The sequence below is a fragment of the Lissotriton vulgaris genome, chromosome 3_1 (genome assembly GCF_964263255.1).
Source record: "Lissotriton vulgaris chromosome 3_1, aLisVul1.2, whole genome shotgun sequence".
NCBI classification, from domain to species: Eukaryota; Metazoa; Chordata; class Amphibia; order Caudata; family Salamandridae; genus Lissotriton; species Lissotriton vulgaris.
In genome coordinates, this window is record NC_141689.1 from 1,173,173,332 (window position 1) to 1,173,196,620 (window position 23,289).

Below are 23,289 nucleotides of genomic sequence, written 5' to 3' on the forward strand. Positions count from 1 at the left end.
TTGTGCGTTTTCGCGAGCCGCTTGTAGCGCAAGGCGCGAAGTTACCCTCGCGGTCGTTCAAGGGTGCGGCCATCTTGTTTGCATGACGTATTTCCGTTTCCGGGCGCGAAGTGTAATCTCGCAAAGTGTGCGGCTCGCCAGTACAATTTCGCGAGTGTTCCTCGCGCGAACTTACCCGCGCGGTCGTGAACGGGCGCGGCCATCTTGTTTCTCATTCATTGCTATGGTTCTGGGCCTGCTTTTTGTATCTTCTCTAAATCTCTGCCATCCTTTGCTTGTTTGAAGTTTTTTTTGATCTATTTTACTTATTATCTATCCCTCTATTTTTCTAGCCCTATATTCTTGTGTTTACTGCTACTTTTTGTTAATTTTAAACTACTTTTTTAAACTCTTTTCTTTTCTTCTCTTCCCTATTCTATTTTCTTTATTCCTTTCCGCCCAGACCATGGTGAAGGGAGCCGGGAAGCATCCCGAGAAGGAGAAGGGTCCCGCACCCCGTGCCCGGCTCCCGTGCGGGCGTTTGAGGGGGGAGCTAGTGATGCCACGGGAGATCTTTAGCGCGGAGGAGGTGGGCGCACTAGTGTTCTATGTACAGCGCCACCTTCCCAGGACCATCATGGCAGGCGGCAAGATCAGAGGTGGGTACGGGATACGGGATCGCCGGAAGCGGTGGGATAAGGTGTGCCGGGCCATGTACCACCACTCTCGGGTCCGGCGCACCTACAACCAGGCCACCCACCGCTGGACGGATGTCCTGACCCGTGAATGAGATCTGCTCGACCTGCTTGGCCTCGAGATCCCCGGGCTTGGTGAGTAGTAGTAGTAGCTATTTCTTTACTACTCTGTTTTCTCCTGCTGTGTTATTATATTGCAATTTTTTTTTTTACCAAGAGCAATAATGCTGCTCATTACATTGTAGGTAAATTATATTTCAAAATCTTCTGTGCATTTCAGGTGCACTGTCTGCTCAGTAGTGTTGCTACTATGCTTATTTGTTTTTGATTTTGTGTTCATTTCATTGGCCTGTGAAATTATGTATGAGTGTAGTTTAAAGAACAGCGTAATGCTACACACTAAGGTTCAGATGTTTAATTACCGGCGCATCCCTGCAAAGTAGCAGGGATGCGCCAGTAATTTTGCGCCACGCCACTATCACCCATGGTGCGCCGTATTTACAATGCGGCGCACCATGGGCCCAAAAGTCACCAAAGCGTTACGTATCTGTGCCGTAAGGGCGGCGCATTGCTGGAGTTGCGTCGCAACGATGGCGCAGCTCCATCAATACTCTGGGGTGCCCTATCTCCCCAATGCTGCGTCAAGCCGTACGTCTGCTTCAAGCAGGCGCAGGGTTTGAGTCATGCATCATTGTCGTTAAAGTGAGTGATTGAAATCTTGTAGATTTCCCTCAGCCACTTTTAGGATGCGTTCCTGCGCAGGAACGCCCTCCCTTGCGCCGGAACGCCCCCTGATGGCGCAGGGCTTTACAACGTGATGCATCTCCCATATGCGTCACGTTGTTAATATACGCCGCACCATTGCGCCTCTTTTGTGCTGCCGCTGCGTCACAAAAGTCACGCAACAATGGAGCAAAAGAGCCGCAAGGGGCTTCTAAATCAGCCCCTACAGACTCAAGTCCAGTCCTTCCTTTGTACACATGGCGATAAGAAGAAATAGTGGTGGTGGATTGATAGTTAGAGTATTTTAATGACTGGTTAATGTAGTAGGAAACTTTAGTGTTGTCGCTGATCTGCAATCACGATGGACTTTGGCTGTCACTTCGCGTGCTGCGGACTGCTGCCTGCCAATCCTAGGCAAACCTTTTTAGTACTTTGTGTAGTGAGTTACATAAGAAGTTTCCAATTTGACGGTCCGCAAATCAAGCAATACTAATAACGTAGTAGACCACATGAGATTGGTCAATAATATATCCAGTGGAATAGTTGTCTATTTGCTATTTCGCCAAAATATTTTGTTAGTTTTTTGGAATGTTTGATATGGTTGACAAATATCATCCATGTTTTCTGTTTTTCTTTCTTTCATGTTGTACATCAGCTTCCCCCAGGGGCAAGAGGAGGACACAGGTGGAGGAGGAGGAGGAGGGTGCTGTTGAGGATGCAGGCCAGGATCGGGCAGGCGAGGGCTCCTTTGCTGGCCCCAGTAAGTTTTAATTTTAATATAGAGTACTTATTTTTTCCCAGCATTCCTCATTCGATTTTTTCTAAATCGTCTTTGATATTCTTGTAGACTGGATCTAAATTCTTATCCTGCCTCGACTATGACTCCGTGTGGTATTACTAGATTATTCTTATTAGTCTGTCTGTGTAGCTAACTAAGATTGCACATTTGGCAATTCCATTGGACTCCCATTCTAGTCAGCAATAGCTCTATGCACAGAGTGCAGTCCTCTGGGATTGTCCATAATGTCTTTTCAAGTCTTCTAAATGTTTATGCTTTGACAATTGCCAACAATAAAAAGGTGAATGACCACCAAGAAAGAATAAGATACTACTTTACTTTTGGTTTGGATAGGAGGACAATCCATTCTACTACTGTTGCAGGGACAAATGTGCACAAACAGAACTGTGGACACTAAATAATGCATTGCTTAGCTTATCAATTATAATAGGTGCTGTTAGACTTTCCACATACCTCAGTGATAACAGACTTTGTAGTTGAACCCCCAATCTCCTTACTGACTAGATAGTGTGGCAGAGTCATTTAGCTCCCAAAGTCACCGATGATTATGATTATTCCCCAATGATGTCAGAGGCACGGACTCATGCTTGCAAAAATTGCAAAACCTTTAGCTCATCCACTCTAGTCTGGAGGACCAAAAACCACAGAGTCTATTTAAGTTTAAAAGCTTTATTAAAAGTAAACACATTTATTAAAATCAAGTTTGTCATAAAAGTAAACGTTTAACTGAAAATGGAAAAGTGCTTAGTGCTGACGATTAATTGGACACATTTCTTGTGGTCGAGCCGAGCTCTCACCTGGTTTGAACTTGATCCTGCTCGTGTTCTTAGAAGTCAAGCTTCTGTCTGTTAGGAGAAAAAGTGGTGCGTGTTAAAAATAAAAAGCAAGCATTCATCAGTTGTGCCAAAAAGTGCAGCAAGACAACAGCCTTCCCTGGAAAAAGGGACATTTTTACTTTAGAGTAGACAGTCACAAATTATTAAATTGTATACTGTTTTTTTCACATTTCTTTCTTCCTCCTAGACCAAATATTATGTAGTAGTGAGTGGTGTATTCTAACATTATTAAATGTACTTTGTAGGTGGAACATCTGGAGGCGGGCCCAGCGCTGAGGTGGTGGTGGCATTGGACGAGGACAACTCTGGGGAGGAGGCGGTGGAAGTGCCGGACAATTCTGTGGGGATGACACGGTGGTGGCGGGCAGAGGTAAGCTATATATTCCTTACTTATTGAGATTGAAGACTGCAGAGTGTGCTTTCTGCACGGGTGTATTATAAATAAACCAGGTAGTAGCCTCCTCTAAATGTACTTCGACTTAGCTGTGAAGTTTTTGGCGAGAAGAATCCCAATCAGATCTGAGATGAACTTGATGGATGGGATGAACGAAAAGAGAAAGAAGGGTGTAAGTAAGTGTGGAAGGACGAGAAATGTAATGATGATTGGCAAAGAAGAATGATATGTGTTTGCTTGGTCCCCAAGGTGGCTGGGAAGGAAAGAATATGGTATCGTGCATGGCTGGGTGAATGATGAAGCAAGGATGGGTGGAAGGAGAACAGCCTCAGTGGGTGAAACAGAAACGGTATGTGTGCATATACTTTGAATGGATGGATGCCTGGATCATGGTACTATCTGACTCTTAGATAGCATATGTGTATCTAGAGAGAGTAGACGGTCACTGGATGAACTAAGTGTTACTTTGAAGAGCACGTAACACCGCACCCGCACGTCCGTTCCAGTGTAGGAAAGGCAAGGAAAAGAAGTTGTAATTTTGTCCAAATACTACCATGAATAGTAGCAGTAGTTTGTATTGCAACTGCAAGCACAGCATATATCCGGTTATTACGGTGGACACTCCCTACCTCTCTTAATAACTTTAGTTTAGTAGTAGTACGTCATTCATGTGTGGGTGTATCACTGTTCACTCAATAATAAGCAAAGCACCTAAAGTCATCCCATATGTCATCAAATACATCCCATGTGAAGTGATAGATAATCAGATTATTTAGCTTCTTCATTTTCCTTTTCTAATACTCATTTGCACTGTAGGGTGAAAGCTAAATTAATTAAGCAGTAGCCCTTTTAACAGAGTATTCTCAGTGCCACCCGTAATGGAAAAGTAAGAGCTTCACCACCTGCATGTACTGGACCGGTACAGTAACGCAAGTCTATCTCACTCACCATGGTGTGCGTCTGTTTTTCTCGGGTGCAAGTTCACTGCGCTGGCATTATGCCGGATTGCATAAGATAACGTACCAATTTTCCGAAACAAGAGAGAAGAAGAAGAATAAGACTGGTGTACTGTCATAGTCGACTGTAATGGAAGTCCATAGTGCTCGTGGAATTTGTTCCTTAAACTCCCACTAGTGTTAGAGCAAAGATGAAGAAGTCGGAGGTTACATAGATACTGTCCTCAATAGTTATGTACTGTGCTTTCAATTTGCTACTTGTACTGTGACAACTTTCTGCTCAATCATTTTGTGTTAATCTTAAGGAGCATTGGTTGCAGACTATGTCTTTCTTTCTTCATATAGTTGCTCCTTCCAAATCCAAGAGACCATCAAGGAGGAAGGAGCTGGCTCGAATGGCCCGGCAACGGAGGCTGGATGCCACTGTCGCTGAATATCCGCGGCTGGTGGCCCTGGAGGAGGAGGAGACGCAGTCTGGTACTACAACAACGTCCACTGGGACAGCTGCATCCTCCTCCGTGCGGGCTGCCAGCCAGCGCAGTGCTCCAGCGGTACGGAGCCGGGCTACCAAAGCCAAACGCCACCGCCGAGCAGCAAAGACAGCAGCTGCCCCCCACAGGATTTGCAAGGCACGCCGGCGCCGCTTATCCCTCAGACTGTCCTACCTGGAGCAGGAGGTCCTGAACTATAAGAACTTGGTGGAGGGCCTCCGCTTCGAACATGCCACCATCCGCAAGGAGCATGATGCCCTGGCTGCTAAAGTTAACAGCACCCTGCCATAGTGTCCCTTGCCCCTTTTTTAGAGACTTTGGGGGGTGGGAATTGGGAGTTGGGTTTTTTGGGGACTTTTGAAGGACAATCGTTGGGGTTAGGGAGGGTCTTGCGGGAGATTATTTTGTTAGGGCTATAAAAATATACTTTTTGAAACTTTATCTGACCATACCTGTTTCTTACTGCTTTTGAGTCTGGTGGGTGGGGGTTTAACAGCAAGTTTGTTTTCCTGAATAGTCCTAGGACTTTAGTAGTACTACCGTCAATCTCTCTTCTCTCCTAATACTCCATTATACTACCTCCAACCAAACGCTTATCTTACCTGTAATTTCTGTTTGAAAGTAGGGCTAGGCCCAGTGCTGGCTCCACGGGAAATGGCGATTAAGGTTGCAATCCAGGGCGGCTGTAATTTCCTCCTCATTGCGGCGGTACTAGTGGTGTGACACAGTGGCAGTTGCATGGCTATGGAAAAAACGAAAATGAAACCTGGTTTGTCCTTACTGTAGCATTACAACGGTACGATACAGAATATAGCAGGTAACAGTACACTAGACTACAACAATGCCACAATGTAGCCTAACAAATGGTAAAATATTGATAGTATAACTTGTACTTGTGTAGGATTTCTTTGACATTGGCTACTACTACAAGAAATAGTACTGAAGCTGAGTAAGTCTAGAATATATCCTCGGATTCCTTCACCAGCCTGTTGCTATGACCTTATCCTCCCCAGCAAGTGTGTGGAAATATTGATGTCATTTAGTCACACATCAAGCAAAACCACACAACCCGGGGGAAGAGGGTTAGGGTTTGTAAAATGGATAGGAATGGGGGTTTCTTTTTGGGTAGGTTTTGTTGCGAGAAAAAAAAAAGCACAGCATGGACAAACAATAATTGAACATAAAGAAATTTTTGGGTACAAAGCTAACCATAAATCTTTTACGTGACATAAAGGAAGTGCATGCACTACTGAATGCACTGTTACAGAAAAGTAAGTAGTACTTTCGACAACCGTGAATGACAGAATGCGACAGTACAGGGCTGCATTAAATTAGGTTTAAAAAATAGCCGAAGTAAAACCTATAGAATGGCTGTAGGGATCAATTTAGAAGCAGAGAGAGATCCAAGAAATGCAGTCACACACACTCATTGAATAAAAGAATGGATACTGTATCTGTATTGTTGTAGTTGTCCTGTTGAATTTGGTAAGTAAGTTGCATGCAGCAATCAATTCCTCTTATTAGCGGCACTCCTCCATTCCAGCTGACGCTTCCTCCATCAATGTTGGTGACCAGAAGACACCCTGTCCACTGCCTGCCTGGCGGATGCTGAATTGCGGCTCGCTAATGTGAAGCCTGACTCCATCCTTTTTTCCCCATTGCAGACTGAAACCCGGCCTGTAATTATTGAACGAAAAACAGCACTGATAAATAAATATAAGGTATGTACGCTGTGTAGTGCAAAAAGTCACACTTTGATTTTCCTAATAGACAGTACAACATTTTTGAAAGTGCGTACTCTGTCTGAGTCACCTTGTCAAGGATAAATAAGTATGGGCAAATTAATTTAGCGGATCTTTCCCCTCAAGCTAGGTGTACTGTAAACTGTGTTTTAGAACAAAATTAGACCTTCCCAGCAGTGCTTCCACCCAGACCCTTACTAAAGCCAGTTGCAAAAATGTAGAAGACCCCCAATCAGATCTAAAAAAACGAGGCCTAGCAGAAATCTGTTGACAAAACGTACTTCGAAAGTAAAAGTAGGCCCAAATACCCCCTTACCCACCGTGGATTGTATTCAAACCACTTGCAAGCAAGCAAAAGTATCCATAGCCAGCATCGCTCCAAGACTCGAAAACCCCCCCACCCAAACACATGCAATAGAAATACTGCTAACCCTAACGAGCCCTCAGTTAAGAATAGTGGCAGAGGCTTTCTTTAACTATGCCAAATCCCCCCTTTCCCACCATGTATTTTCTTCAAATGACTTGCAACCAAAATTAAAAATTCTCACAAGTGCTCTGAGACCCCAGAACTCAGTTGCAAAAATCTAGAACACCCCAAAACACATGCAATCCTGCTGTTAGGGCTAACCCTAACGTACTCTAAGTTACAAAAAGTGCCAAAAGGCTTTTCCTTATGGATTTTGTCCCAACCACTTCTATCCGGTATTAGACCTTCCTAGGAATGCCCCAAGACCCGCCAACCCACCCGCCAAAAAGCACAACACCCCCAAACAGCCCAAAAGCAAAATCTCATACTTACCAGAGCCGTCAACCCAGGAGAAAACGAGTAGAAGACCCCCAAACAGCCAAAGAGCAAAAGTACAAAAATGGGGACTTAGTCATTTTTTTGCCAATTTCCCAAATCACTCCGCGCGCTCTGCAGCTAGGCCCTAACTCCCCTCTGCCACCATGGATTTGCTTCAAACCTCTTGCAAACTAAAGTATCCGTAGCCAGCATTGCTCCGAGACCCCGAAACCCACCCACAAACACCAGGAAGCCCCCCAAACAGGCCCCCGAAAACGCTACATTGAGCAAAATGTCAGAAATAGCAACAAAAAAAATCAGCGTGGATTTTGTCCCAACTACTTCTATCCGGTATTAGACCTTCCCAGGAATGCCCCAAGACCCGCCAACCCACCCGCCAAAAAGCACAACACCCTCAAACAGCCCAAAAGCAAAATCTCATAATTACAATATTTCTCGGCCTTCGGTCCAAACGCGCAGTGCAGCTAGGCCATAACTCCAGTTTTCCACCACGGATTTCCTGAAAAGCAAATGCAATCAAGATTAGAGTGTCCCAGCAGTGCTCCCAGACCCCAAAACTCACCCACAAACAGCCGGAACCCCCCCAAAGAGCACCTCAAATGCAAGCAAGTCAGCAAAAACACAAAATAAATTCCGCCTCCGATTTGGTCCAAACCACTTTTATCCGGTATTAGAGCTTCCCAGCAATGACCTCAGAGCCGTCAACCCAGGAGAAAACGAGTAGAAGACCCCCAAACAGCCAAAGGGCAAAAGTACAAAAATGGGGACTTAGTCATTTTTTTGCCAATTTCCCAAATCACTCTGCGCGCGCTCTGCAGCTAGGCCCTAACTCCCCTCTGCCACCATGGATTTGCTTCAAACCTCTTGCAAACTAAAGTATCCATAGCCAGCATTGCTCCCAGACCCCGAAACCCACCCACAAACACCAGGAAGCCCCTCAAACAGGCCCCCGAAAACGCTACATTGAGCAAAATGTCAGAAATAGCAACAACAAAAAAATCAGCGTGGATTTTGTCCCAACTACTTCTATCCGGTATTAGACCTTCCCAGGAATGCCCCAAGACCCGCCAACCCACCCGCCAAACAGCACAACACCCCCAAACAGCCCAAAAGCAAAATCTCATACTTACAATATTTCTCGGCCTTCGGTCCAAACGCGCAGTGCAGCTAGGCCATAACTCTAGTTTTCCACCACGGATTTCCTGAAAAGCAAATGCAATCAAGATTAGAGTGTCCCAGCAGTGCTCCCAGACCCCAAAACTCACCCACAAACAGCCGGAACCCCCCCAAAGAGCACCTCAAAGGCAAGCAAGTCAGCAAAAACACACAAAAAATTCAGCCTCCGATTTGGTCCAAACCACTTTTATCCGGTATTAGAGCTTCCCAGCAATGGCCCCAGAGCCGTCAACCCAGGATAAAACGAGTAGAAGACCCCCAAACAGCCAAAGAGCAAAAGTACAAAAATGGGGACTTAGTCATTTTTTTTGCCAATTTCCCAAATCACTCCGCGCGCGCTCTGCAGCTAGGCCCTAACTCCCCTCTGCCACCATGGATTTGCTTCTTGCAAACTAAAGTATCTATAGCCAGCATTGCTCCCAGACCCCGAAACCCACCCACAAACACCAGGAAGCCCCCCAAACAGGCCCCCGAAAACGCTAAATTGAGCAAAATGTCAGAAATAGCAACAACAAAAAAATCAGCGTGGATTTTGTCCCAACTACTTCTATCCGGCATTAGACCTTCCCAGGAATGCCCCAAGACCCGCCAACCCACCCGCCAAAAAGCACAACACCCCCAAACAGCCCAAAAGCAAAATCTCATACTTACAATATTTCTCGGCCTTAGGTCCAAACGCGCAGTGCAGCTACGCCATAACTCTAGTTTTCCACCACGGATTTCCTGAAAAGCAAATGCAATCAAGATTAGAGTGTCCCAGCAGTGCTCCCAGACCCCAAAACTCACCCACAAACAGCCGGAACCCCCCCAAAGAGCACCTCAAAGGCAAGCAAGTCAGCAAAAACACAAAATAAATTCCGCCTCCGATTTGGTCCAAACCACTTTTATCCGGTATTAGAGCTTCCCAGCAATGGCCCCAGAGCCGTCAACCCAGGAGAAAACGAGTAGAAGACCCCCAAACAGCCAAAGAGCAAAAGTACAAAAATGGGGACTTAGTCATTTTTTTGCCAATTTCCCAAATCACTCTGCGCGCGCTCTGCAGCTAGGCCCTAACTCCCCTCTGCCACCATGGATTTGCTTCAAACCTCTTGCAAACTAAAGTATCCATAGCCAGCATTGCTCCCAGACCCCGAAACCCACCCACAAACACCAGGAAGCCCCTCAAACAGGCCCCCGAAAACGCTACATTGAGCAAAATGTCAGAAATAGCAACAACAAAAAAATCAGCGTGGATTTTGTCCCAACTACTTCTATCCGGTATTAGACCTTCCCAGGAATGCCCCAAGACCCGCCAACCCACCCGCCAAAAAGCACAACACCCCCAAACAGCCCAAAAGCAAAATCTCATACTTACAATATTTCTCGGCCTTCGGTCCAAACGCGCAGTGCAGCTAGGCCATAACTCCAGTTTTCCACCACGGATTTCCTGAAAAGCAAATGCAATCAAGATTAGAGTGTCCCAGCAGTGCTCCCAGACCCCAAAACTCACCCACAAACAGCCGGAACCCCCCCAAAGAGCACCTCAAAGGCAAGCAAGTCAGCAAAAACACACAAAAAATTCAGCCTCCGATTTGGTCCAAACCACTTTTATCCGGTATTAGAGCTTCCCAGCAATGGCCCCAGAGCCGTCAACCCAGGAGAAAACGAGTAGAAGACCACCAAACAGCCAAAGAGCAAAAGTACAAAAATGGGGACAGTCATTTTTTTGCCAATTTCCCAAATCACTCCGCGCGCGCTCTGCAGCTAGGCCCTAACTCCCCTCTGCCACCATGGATTTGCTTCAAACCTCTTGCAAACTAAAGTATCCATAGCCAGCATTGCTCCCAGACCCCAAAACCCACCCACAAACACCAGGAAGCCCCCCAAACAGGCCCCCAAAAACGCTACATTGAGCAAAATGTCAGAAATAGCAACAAAAAAAATCAGCGTGGATTTTGTCCCAACTACTTCTATCCGGTATTAGACCTTCCCAGGAATGTCCCAAGACCCGCCAACCCACCCGCCAAAAAGCACAACACCCCTAAACAGCCCAAAAGCAAAATCTCATACTTACAATATTTCTCGGCCTTCGGTCCAAACGCGCAGTGCAGCTAGGCCATAACTCCAGTTTTCCACCACGGATTTCCTGAAAAGCAAATGCAATCAATATTAGAGTGTCCCAGCAGTGCTCCCAGACCCCAAAACTCACCCACATACAGCCGGAACCCCCCCAAAGAGAACCTCAAAGGCAAGCAAGTCAGCAAAAACACAAAAACAATTCCACCTCCGATTTGGTCCAAACCACTTTTATCCGGTATTAGAGCTTCCCAGCAATGGCCCCAGAGCCGTCAACCCAGGAGAAAACAAGTAGAAGACCCCCAAACAGCCAAAGAGCAAAAGTACAAAAATGGGGACTTAGACATTTTTTTGCCAATTTCCCAAATCACTCCGCGCGCGCTCTGCAGCTAGGCCCTAACTCCCCTCTGCCACCATGGATATGCTTCAAACCTCTTGCAAACTAAAGTATCCATAGCCAGCATTGCTCCCAGACCCCGAAACCCACCCACAAACACCAGGAAGCCCCCCAAACAGGCCCCCAAAAACGCTACATTGAGCAAAATTTCAGAAATAGCAAAAAAAAAAATCAGCGTGGATTTTGTCCCAACTACTTCTATCCGGTATTAGACCTTCCCAGGAATACCCCAAGACCCGCCAACCCACCCGCCAAAAAGCACAACACCCCCAAACGGCCCAAAAGCAAAATCTCATACTTACAATATTTCTCGGCCTTCGGTCCAAACGCGCTGTGCAGCTAGGCCATAACTCCAGTTTTCCACCACGGATTTCCTGAAAAGCAAATGCAATCAAGATTAGAGTGTCCCAGCAGTGCTCCCAGACCCCAAAACTCACCCACAAACAGCCGGAACCCCACCAAAGAGCTCCTCAAAGGCAAGCAAGTCAGCAAAAACACAAAAAAAATTCCGCCTCCGATTTGGTCCAAACCACTTTTATCCGGTATTGGAGCTTCCCAGCAATGGCCCCAGAGCCGTCAACTCACCCTCAAAGAAGTAGAACACCTCCACAAGTGCTGAGTCTTTCTTCATTGGGCGTAATCCAGCCCTCTGCTTTGATGGAAATAGGAGTCTGGAGGAGGAGGATAGAGGAGCATGTTCTTCTGAACTTGTGAACCTGAGGAATGCAGACTGCAGCACCTTCAAATCAATAAGCAAACAAGTGAAGACAGTTCTGCTGATGGGCTTGTTTTTGTGATTAGGTGATTATATTAACTGTGCACAACAAAGAAAGACAGACACACAGGAATGAAAGTGAATAAGGACGAAAAAGAAAGTTATTGATTCATGGTCTCATTTTCAGGGCTCGGTGTCAAGGTCCAGGAATAAGAATAAGGCTTCATCATCATACTCTGCGAATTCAGGCAGGGTGAGCTCAGTGTCACCTGACAGAGTAGAAATTCCCTCATCTATGTTGCTGTCCACCTCGTCTTCATCCGGCGCGCTTTCTCGTACTCTGTAATCTGGTGGTATGAGGTGCTGATTCATCTTGATCATTGTTAACCTCTCCACATTTTTGGGCGAGAGGCGGATCCGTTTGGGAGTTACAATGGCACCAGCAGCACTGAAAACACGTTCAGAAGACACGCTTGCGAGTGGGCAAGACAAGTAGTTTAAAGCCAGGTTGGAGAGCTGTGGCCACAATTCTTTTTTCCCATGCCAATACGCCAATGGGTCAGCATTAACATAGACCTCTGTTGAGTCATTCAGATAGTCCTTCACCATCGAGTCAAGGTCCTCCTCCAAGGTTCCTCCACTTTGCTTAGCTGTTGCTGTGACCTTTTGAAAACCAAACCCAAGCCGAGCTAGCCAATCCTCTTCAGCCTCCAATGTTTCTGTTGTGTCTGGTGCAGATGATCCGGTTGCCGGTGTCTTTAACGGCTGAGAGGTCACTTGTGCCACAGCCACAGGTGCAGAAGTGGATTGTTTTGACTGGGGATGGCCTGCTGATGCTGATGTACTGCCTTTTCCTTCAATTTTCTGCCGTTCTCTTTCAAACCTCTTCGCTGACAAGGCTAGCCAACGTTTGTACTTTGTAACATGTTCATCATCAAAAGGAAAGTATGCTCGGCCTGCCAGCGCCTTTTTGTAGCGTGGATCCAGAATAGTAGCACAAATGTAATGCTGGTTTGAGTGGATCATTTTAAGACGTTCATCACCTTGTAGGCGCTCTAATAATTTCTCCGCCAAAACAAAAGGGTCTTTGTTTTTTTCATCTTTTTGAAACACAAAACACACCTCCTTCAGTTGGTGCTCCAGCATGTACAACAATGGGATAGCTTTTCCCAAATTACAGTCCTCCTTGCTGACTGCACGCGTGAAGACCTCAAAAGGACGAAGCATGCGTGTCAGGCTTTTAACTATGTCCCATTGCGCCGCACCCATCCTCAGGTCCTTCTGAGCTGTACCCTGTTTTAAGAAATAGTGATCGAGTACCGTATACTGCTCATACAGACGCTCAAGCATGTAGAAGGTTGAGTTCCAACGTGTTGCCACCTCCTGGATGAGTGCTTTCACTGGCATTCGACGTTCATGTAGCAGGCTCCTCAGATGCTTCCGGGCCTTAAAAGAATGGCTGAAATGGTTGCACATTTTTCGGCAGGTCTCCACTACCTCGTACGCTGGACTGTCTTTATCACTCAAGAATTTCTTGACAACCAGGTTTATACAGTGCGCCAAACACGGCACTCTGAAATACTGACCCAGCTCCATGGCCTTAACTACATTGGCGCCATTATCCGTGGAAACATAACCAATCTGGTGTTTTTTTGGGGACAGCCAATCATGGACCTTTGTGTTAAACTCATCCAAAATGTTTTGTGCTGTGTGACGTTTCTCCAAACCAAACATGGCTAGTGTTGCATGTTTCCGAGCAGCTTTAAAAACTTGGCCCGGGGCCAACACCTGCGTTTATCTTTGCTTTAACCCCTGAAAAAGAGACCCAGTGTGCTTTGATGCACATGTAATCAGCGCCTGCGCCACTGGTCCACATGTCTGTTGTCAGATGTATAGTGTGAACAGCACTCTTCTGCAAAGCTGCCCCAATCACCTCCAGCACATCTTCATGTAGTGCTGGAACCGCAACTCTGGCAAAATAGAACCGGCTAGGAACCTTCCATTTAGGGCAGAGCGCTGCCACTAATTCTAGAAAACCAACCCCTTCTACAAAAGAAAAAGGGAGAAGGTCCAGAGCTAGCTAGCTAAAGAAGTCCCAAGCTGGGGACTTGAATTGTCTGTGGGGGCCGGAGGAGGCGGCGATACTGGTGGCGGTGGTCTTGCTGCTAATGCCAGATGAAGTGGAGGATGTGGATTGCCGAACTTTAGTACGTTGTGCACTTTCACAACCACTAATTGAGGTTGAGGTGGACGGAGGTCCCTTCTTGCGAGGAAGAAATATGGAAGCGGTAGGTGTTGGTGTACTAGTTAACTCTAATGAGCTAGCATTTTAGCCAGCTTAGTGTTATACAGACACGTCAGTGGGTGGTTGCGTTAATATTGCGCTTCTGTAAACAACATCTTTTTAATGTTGCCCTGGACCAAGCATTTACGGGATGGTGATGATATCTTCGACCCAGTTACGCTCGCTGATGAACTTTTTCGCATTGGTCTTTTACTCTCTCCCACACTCTTAGTGTGGCTCACATGGGGTGTGCTGCTGACAGGGGTACTGGGTGTAAGAGAAGTGTTTGACACGTCTTCTTCCTCCTCGTCATCATCAGATGAAAAATCAACGTTTTCATTACGTGCAATTAGGGCTTCCTTCATCGCCTGTAGGTGCGCAAACCATTGGACAGGGTGCTGTCTCTTAAGATGACCTCTCTGGCCTCCGGTACCATAGTTGGTACCAAACTTACCACGACTAACTGCAACCTTACAAATGCTACAAATGGCGAAGTTTTCCCTTTTTGGGCAAACACTAAAGAAGTCACAAGCTGGGGACTTGAATTGTCTGTGGGGGCCGGAGGAGGCGGCGATACTGGTGGCGGTGGTCTTGCTGCTAATGCCAGATGAAGTGGAGGATGTGGATTGCCGAACTTTAGTACGTTGTGCACTTTCACCACCACTAATTGAGGTTGAGGTGGACGGAGGTCCCTTCTTGCGAGGAAGAAATATGGAAGCGGTAGGTGTTGGTGTACTAGTTAACTCTAATGATTGTTGTGTTTCCATTGCCTCCTCGTCGACATCATCATCACGCTCAGCAGCTTCTCGGGCTAGGGTCAAAATGTCTCTTTGCTGCATGCCCGCTGGGGCTGCAGTGACCTTTATGATGACTGGCTCGTCGTCGTGAGAGGCTTCATCAGCAGCAGTATCCGCCACTTCTTGTTGAGCCTCATCACACTCCATAACTATGAGTTTTTCGACGACCTTCCTTTTACGCTTAAGTACCTTTGTCAGATCATGGTGTGCCTCACTCTCAGACGGCCGTGATGGCATTGGTTCCCAATCTTCATCCAGATCATCAGAAGGAGGTGGGCTTGAAGAAGATGTAGACACCCCCCTTGATCTTTTCCTTGCTAGGGATGTGGAAGACAATGAATGATCATCAGGAGGAGTGGCTACCTCAAATGATACCTCGGTTTGATTGTCGATTTCCTGATGTGCCCCTACTTCGGGAGGAACAACTATTGTGGGCACTTGTGACCCTCCATGCACCTCTGCTTGCGCATCTCCTTGCGCTTCCTCTCCTTCCACATGTACTTGGGCTTGTACTTGCACATGTGGTTGTTGTTGTGGCTGTGGTTGTTCAACACTTGTCAGATGAGTTACAACAACCTGTGTTGATTCAGGGACATTGCTGCTACTTTCTTGCGATGAGCCAACATCACTGGTCGATGGTGATTGAAGAAGTACACTGACTGCCTCTGCAGCACTCAAGGGCTTGGACTTAAGTTGGCATGGTGGTGGTGGTGGCGGCACTGAGCCCAATGGAGCGGGGGTGCTGCTCCCAGCTTGGTCCCCAGCAGATCCCGCTGCTGCTGCAGGCGTACTTTTTTTTTACTCCCAAAAAACGTGGCGGCCGGAACACCAGCCTCCTTGGTAACTTGCTTCTTCTGCTTCTTACTGGCAACTTTCTTGCTAGAGGAGATACGGGGAACTCTTTTTGGGGCCATCTTCTTCAGAGCAGGTCAGAACAGCAGGCCGCAGTTGCACGAGTTGCAGAGTTGTCTGTGGCCAGACGTGACGTCGCGTGACGTTATGCTGCACACACACACCGCTGCAGGACTTCTTCCTGGCACTGGTGGTTCTCTTGAGTCTTGTGCACCTAAAAGCAATGGAAGACAGAGAAACATCAGTTCAGTTATACACCCCCAAAAAATCGAAAAAACACAGAAAAATCAGCACAATCCCATGCCCTCCATGATGTTTAAATTCAAGACACCCCACAGAAAGACTAGGCCCATGCAACACTCACTACTCCTGGGCATAAAGGTTGAAAACTAGGCAAAATGGTTGCAGGCCTAACAACACTGACTGCATTCAAAATGGCCACTTGCCTCCCAGCACATGGCCTGCCTGTACCAGCACTCAAAATGGCCCCCACCCAAATGGCCTGTCCCCATGAACACCCCAAAAAATCGAAAAACACAGAAAAATCAGCACAATCCCAAGCCATCTAGGCCCTCCATGATGTTTAAATTCAAGACACCCCACGGAAAGACTAGGCCCATGCAACACTCACTACCCCTGGTGAAAAGGCCACAACAACAGGCCAAAAAAACGAACATCACAGAAAAATCAGCATAATCCCAAACCATACAGGCCCTCCATGATGTTTAAATTCAAGACACCCCACAGAAAGACTAGGCCCATGCAACACTCACTACCCCTGGTGAAAAGGCCACAACAACAGGCCAAAAAAACGAACATCACAGAAAAATCAGCATAATCCCAAACCATACAGGCCCTCCATGATGTTTAAATTCAAGACACCCCACAGAAAGACTAGGCCCATGCAACACTCACTACCCCTGGTGAAAAGGCCACAACAACAGGCCAAAAAAACGAAAACCACAGAAAAATCAGCACAATCACAAACCATCCAGGCCCTCCATGATGTTTAAATTCAAGACACCCCACAGAAAGACTAGGCACATGCAACACTCACTACCCCTGGGCATAAAGGTTGAAAAGTAGGCAAAATGGTTGCAGGCCTAACAACACTGACTGCATTCAAAATGGCCACTTGCCTCCCAGCACATGGCCTGCCTGTACCAGCACTCAAAATGGCCCCCACCCACATGGCCTGTCCCCATGAACACCCCAAAAAATCGAAAAACACAGAAAAATCAGCACAATCCCAAGCCATCTAGGCCCTCCATGATGTTTAAATTCAAGACACCCCACAGAAAGACTAGGCCCATGCAACACTCACTACCCCTGGTGAAAAGGCCACAACAACAGGCCAAAAAAATAAAAATCACAGAAAAATCAGCACAATCCCAAACCATACAGGCCCTCCATGATGTTTAAATTCAAGACACCCCACAGAAAGACTAGGCCCATGCAACACTCACTACCCCTGGTGAAAAGGCCACAACAACAGGCCAAAAAAACGAAAACCACAGAAAAATCAGCACAATCACAAACCATCCAGGCCCTCCATGATGTTTAAATTCAAGACACCCCACAGAAAGAATAGGTACATGCAAAACTCACTACCCCTGGGCATAAAGGTTGAAAAGTAGGCAAAATGGTTGCAGGCCTAACAACACTGACTGCATTCAAAATGGCCACTTGCCTCCCAGCACATGGCCTGCCTGTACCAGCACTCAAAATGCCCCCCACCCATATGGCCTGTCCCCATGAACACCCCAAAAAATTGAAAAATCAGCACAATCCCAAGCCATCTAGGCCCTCCATGATGTTTAAATTCAAGACACCCCACAGAAAGACTAGGCACATGCAACACTCACTACCCCTGGGCATAAAGGTTGAAAAGTATGCAAAATGGTTGCAGGCCTAATAACACTGACTGCATTCAAAATGGCCACTTGCCTCCCAGCACATGGCCTGCCTGTACCAGCACTCAAAATGGCCCCCACCCACATTGCCTATCCCCATGAACACCCCAAAAAATCGAAAAACACAGACAAATCAGCACAATCTCAAACCATCCAGGCCCTCCATGATGTTTAAATTCAAGACACCCCACAGAAAGACTAGGCCCATGCAACACTCACTACCCCTGGTGAAAAGGCCACAACAACAGGCCAAAAAAACGAAAATCACAGAAAAATCAGCACAATCCCAAACCATCCAGGCCCTCCATGATGTTTAACCACATGGCTGCTGCAGAGATTTCCCTGCTGTGCTACAGACCATTGAATTCAATTGTTCATGACGAGCTCAGCTCGTCATCAGCACACAACCAGTGTACTGCATGACGAGCTGAGCTCGTCATGAGCATGGAAGGGGTTAAATTCAAGACACCCCACAGAAAGACTAGGCCCATGCAACACTCACTACCCCTGGTGAAAAGGCCACAACAACAGGCCAAAAAAAACGAAAATCACCGAAAAATCAGCACAATCCCAAGCCATCCAGCCCCTCCATGATGTTTAAATTCAAAACACCCCACAGAAAGACTCAGTGCACACACCACTGAGTACCCCTGGGCAAAAGGCCCCAAAACAGCCCAAAAATCGAAAATTCCAAAATTGTAGTTGCAGCAACTGTAATGCCCCAAACAAACTTACTTGTGAAATTTCTAATCCAAAAGTGATCAGTCAAAAAGGCCTCACATCCAAATATCCAGCAGCATCCACAAAAAGTAATCCTTCCAGCTCCAGATCTAAATGAAAAGTGACCAGGAGATGGACAAAGCACTGGGAGGAGCCTTCTGGACAGGAACAGGAAGTTGAAGACTGTGGGGCACTTCCTTCCTCCCACCCCCCCTCCCCAAAATGGACTCCTCGCAAAAAAAGTGCAGGCAAATGTCAACCTGAGGAGTTATTCAGATAAAAATCTTCATTTCCAGAAGGTTTATGCTGCTTGCTGGTGGATTTCTTGTCCAGAATTGCAAATTTTGTATTTTCGCGAGTGCGAGATTGTTGCTGCTCGCCGCATCTACAAGCTCGCAATTGCGAAGTCCCGCGATACGTGATCACGGCGTACTCGCGTTGACAAACTCTCGCTGTGCAAGTTGGCAAGCCGCGATTACGTAATCGCGCTCGCCAAATTCCCGCGGGATCCCGCAGCAAGATCCAAAATGGCGCAGCACTCGCAAAATATCAAGAAAAACAACTCGGCAAACGCTGAATGACAGTAAGTAAACGCCACGCGCCACAAAATTGTATCACCAAGAAAAAAAAATACGCTGCGTGCGAATTTGCGGATTTTCGGTAAATTCGCGAGCGTTCGCGGATTGCGGATTTACCGAAAATCCGCAAAATCCGCGAGCGTAACGGATTTTGCGCCCATGCTTAGTCTCAATATACTTTGGTTGTTTTGATAATAACACCCTTGTATTGCAGTGTGTGGATATTTTTTAAGTATAGCTTGAATCATAGCTATTTCAAAGTCTATTATGATTCTTTGTGGATAGTAATTATCTGTAAAATTTTTGATTTCTATGTAGGTTGCATTTGTTTTATTTGGCAGCAGTGTATAAATTAAGGGGATATTAGTTTCCTGGTATTCACCGTGGATGGGGTAAAGTTGATAGAAAGGTTTGGGACACACTTTAAAAGTTCCGTCCATCATCCATGTTTCACACGATTTTAGTTTTTGCAAAATGCTATTTGTTGCAAAAAGTAAAATTCTTTTATCATGACTTTGGTTATCATACATTAAGAATGTATCTTCTTTGTGGGTAACAGTATATTCTGGATATATTTTAATCTCTTCAAAAGTTTCAGGTGGTGGTGGAGTTGGATCAGAAGCTCTTTTAGTTTTAGCTATAAATCTTTTCAAGTTGGGGATTGAAGGTAACTGTCCTGTTACGTGCTCTGGGACTTTGGTCAAAACATTTTTCAAAAAAGTGGTGCTTGTTTCTTGGGAGCCTGTACTAGCTTCTCTCAGTGTCTCTAATGCTTCTCTTACTTCAACTTCTGTTACATTGGGTGGGTGGTTATGCTCACGTACATTTACAACATTGTTATCGACAGTAGTTGCTCTACCATAGCATGCAGTTGAATAATATTTACTACATTTCCAATAGGTTTTATTCTCTTTGACTTTTTCTTGGGTGTAGGTATAACCCATGTTGCTGAGCATTATTTTTCCCTTTTGAGATGTTATAAAAGTAGCTCCTTCTGCCATTTCTAAGGTAGATCTGTGAAGACATATATATGTGTTTTTAGTAAATGTGTTAAACATTTATTTAAATGTGTAGGTTAAAATATGAAATTTAAAAATGTACTTACAATGTTGTTTTTCTGCTATTCTGATGTTTTCTGTTCTTATATTCAGAGTTTCACTGTTGAATGTCCTGTATTTGTGGTAGAGAACAGTAGTAATTAATATTATAGTTTGATACTTGTTTGTTTCTCTTTTTTGATTATTAATTGACACAGTGGGTATACTTACTTAATTTAGTAGAGTCAGAGTCAAAAATACTTTATTTCGATTAATTAAAATCATAAAAGTATGATACATACATTCACAATTGATACTTTCTAATTTACAAACAATTGTTAAAAAACCGATAAAAACAGATAAAAACAGTTAAAACAGTTGTGTGGGCAATAGTCAGAGACGATTTAAACGTTTGGAAAAATACATAATACCCTGTAAATCATCAGTTTGATTGTATATTAATTTCATTATCTTATCACTTCTTACTGACAGTCTAGACACAGCAGGGTAAAAAATGAACAGCTCATGATGGCAAAAATTAATCAATCCAGATTTGGCTAATCCAAAACACTTTCCATCATTGTAGAATTCAATATTCTTTTCCGTTTGGCACGCATTGCCGCTACCAGAAAACTGGCAACCCCAAACATAACGATAGGGGTCTCCATAAGTTGTAAAAACAACAGCGCGGGTTTTACTTGCTTGAATCCCTTGTCCCTCAGAAGTGGTAAAATATATTTTTTCCTCCCCTCAACAAAAAAGGGGCAAAAAAATACAAAATGCATCAGATCTTGGTCATTAAAGGCATCACATTTACACGGGGCATTATCCCTTGGCTTATTCCATTTCAGATATTCACCTAAAAGAAGATGCATCTGATTAAAACGGAATTTCGTCAATAACCAGCGGTGATATGGCCTATTAACTACCGTTAGGTATGGCTGGATAGTCATGGTAGAAATTACCGTATAATGTGCCCTTACTGTAGATTTTTCAATTTCTATGGCTTCCCGCTGAGTATTTCTAAAGTTCAAAAATTGGACTTTAATCCATTTAAGGTCATCTTTACTAAGCCTTTCCGGGTGACTGTACAATTCTGGGCGGCCCAATAGTATGGCTAGGGATTTAATGTGTTTCAGCTATTTAATATCCTTGACTCTGTCTCTCCCCATACAGTCAGTGAGAATTTTTCGATTTAAGGACAGACTAGGGTTCAGCCATACTTTCACCCAAAGGAGTAGTGGTGCCAAGTTAAGGGCATCCTCAATATGACCTAGCCCCAATTCCGTAAGAACAGAGAATGAGGGGGTGGACTGTGGTAGGCCCAGTAGAGAACGCATAGACCTATTCTCCTCTTTTTGGATTGGGTCTAGATCCTTATGACCCCAAATCCCGGCCCCATATCTGGCCAGGGCCAGAGTTTTGGCTCTGTACAGGGAAAGGATAGCTTCAATTGGTTTCCCTCCCAGCCTCTTAGCGAAGCTCAGAATGGCTGCAAAAGATCTTCGTATGGCCAACGCTTTGTTAGTAATCTGGGGGGTCCAGGAGCCTAAATTGTCAAAAATTACACCAAGGTATGTAAATGTTTTTACTTTAGTCAGTGTCGCACCGTTACTTAATTTAGTAGAAGCTGTTGTTTGTGTAGATGTAGATTGGTAGATAAAGTTTGTTGAATCTGAAAAAATAAGTGTTACCATATAGTTATTTATTATAATTGGATATATTTATCGCTCATACCATAGCAAGTCATTTCTAACTTCTGTTTGCTATATTCTTCTTAATTTACAACTTTTCTATCTAGGCATTGATAAGGCTGTTCATATTTTCGTTTATTTATTTATTGTGGCTGTTGTTGATAGGATGTTTTAGTTCTATTTTTAAAAAAAAGATAGAGCATTTATTTAGTACAGCGAGTCTAGCTACTTTTCGTGAGGTCTTTATTCTATACAAAATGGTAGTTAACTTACTTGAGTTGTAGTAGACTGTGTTGTAGTAGTTGTTGTAGGTGTGTATTCTCTTCTCTTCAGCAAAGTAACCGTTTTTCTCCAATTTTGGGCCAAAAATGGTAATTTTAGTTAAGTATGTAATTGTTTTAATAGTACTGAGTTAAGTAATTGTTCATTTTGATTGGTTAAATTACATGTATTTTAAATTCATTGGATTAGAACCTTAGTTTGAATTTGAAAACCGTTATTTTTAAATGAGGCTGTTTCATTAATAATTTCGTTCTAGTATATATTAAAATATGTTTTGTATGTGTTTCGCAATAATAGTTTATAATGTTAAAAATGTTTAAATATGTGAAGTGTTAATAAAAATATTCGAAAATGAGTGTATTAGAATTATTAAGTAAGTTTATATTACTTAGTGTATTTAAAAATATTGAGGGCTCGATTCCGATCCGGAAAAAAGCACTTCGAATTCCGGTACGAAGCGTTTTTCCCCGAACGAATCGTACCCGTACACGTCTCCGTACGAATCTGCAAGTACGATCCCAATCCAAAGCAACACTCCGTACGACTCGTAAAAACTTCCATACAAATCGAAAGTCCATATGAATGGCATACGGCTGACGCTTGACGCTACATCCGAACGTAAATACACCGCGTCATCCGTACCAGGAAGTACGATCCGTGTTAAAGATACTCCGTACGGCTCTCTTGCTACGAGAGTCAAAAACTGCCGTAAATACAGAAACCGGCCCGACCCGCACCCCGGTACGCGACAAACACGACATGAACCCCATCGTCCGTGTCATACCAGTCCTGTACGCCCACCACCTCGTACATAGAAACCGATGACGGCGCAGACGGTGAGTACAACGAACTCATACTTACCTGTACGTGGTGCCACACACGCACAACCCCATCAAATGCCTGTAATGTCGGGGTACATAGCGACACACGCTACCACATTTCACCAATGTCAATTTTCAGACATGCCGCACCAACATCATCGATCCCGGGGTACAGTACGCTACCGCATATTACCAGTGTCACAGTCAGACGTGCCACACCTACGTCATCGATCTGGGGAGGGGCGGTACGCTACCGCATATCACCAGTTTCACAGTCAGACGTGCCGCACCTACGTCATCGATTTCGGGGGGGGGCGGTATGCAACCACATATCACCAGTGTTACAGTCAGACGTCCCGCACCTATGTCATAGATTTCGGGGTGCGGTACGCTCCCGCATATCAGCAGTCTCACAGTCAGACGTGCCGCACCTACGTCATCGATCCCGGGGTACAGTACGCTCCTGCATACCACCAGTGTTACAGTCAGATGTGCCGCACCTACGTCATAGATTTCGGGGTGCGGTACTCTCCGGCATACCACCAGTG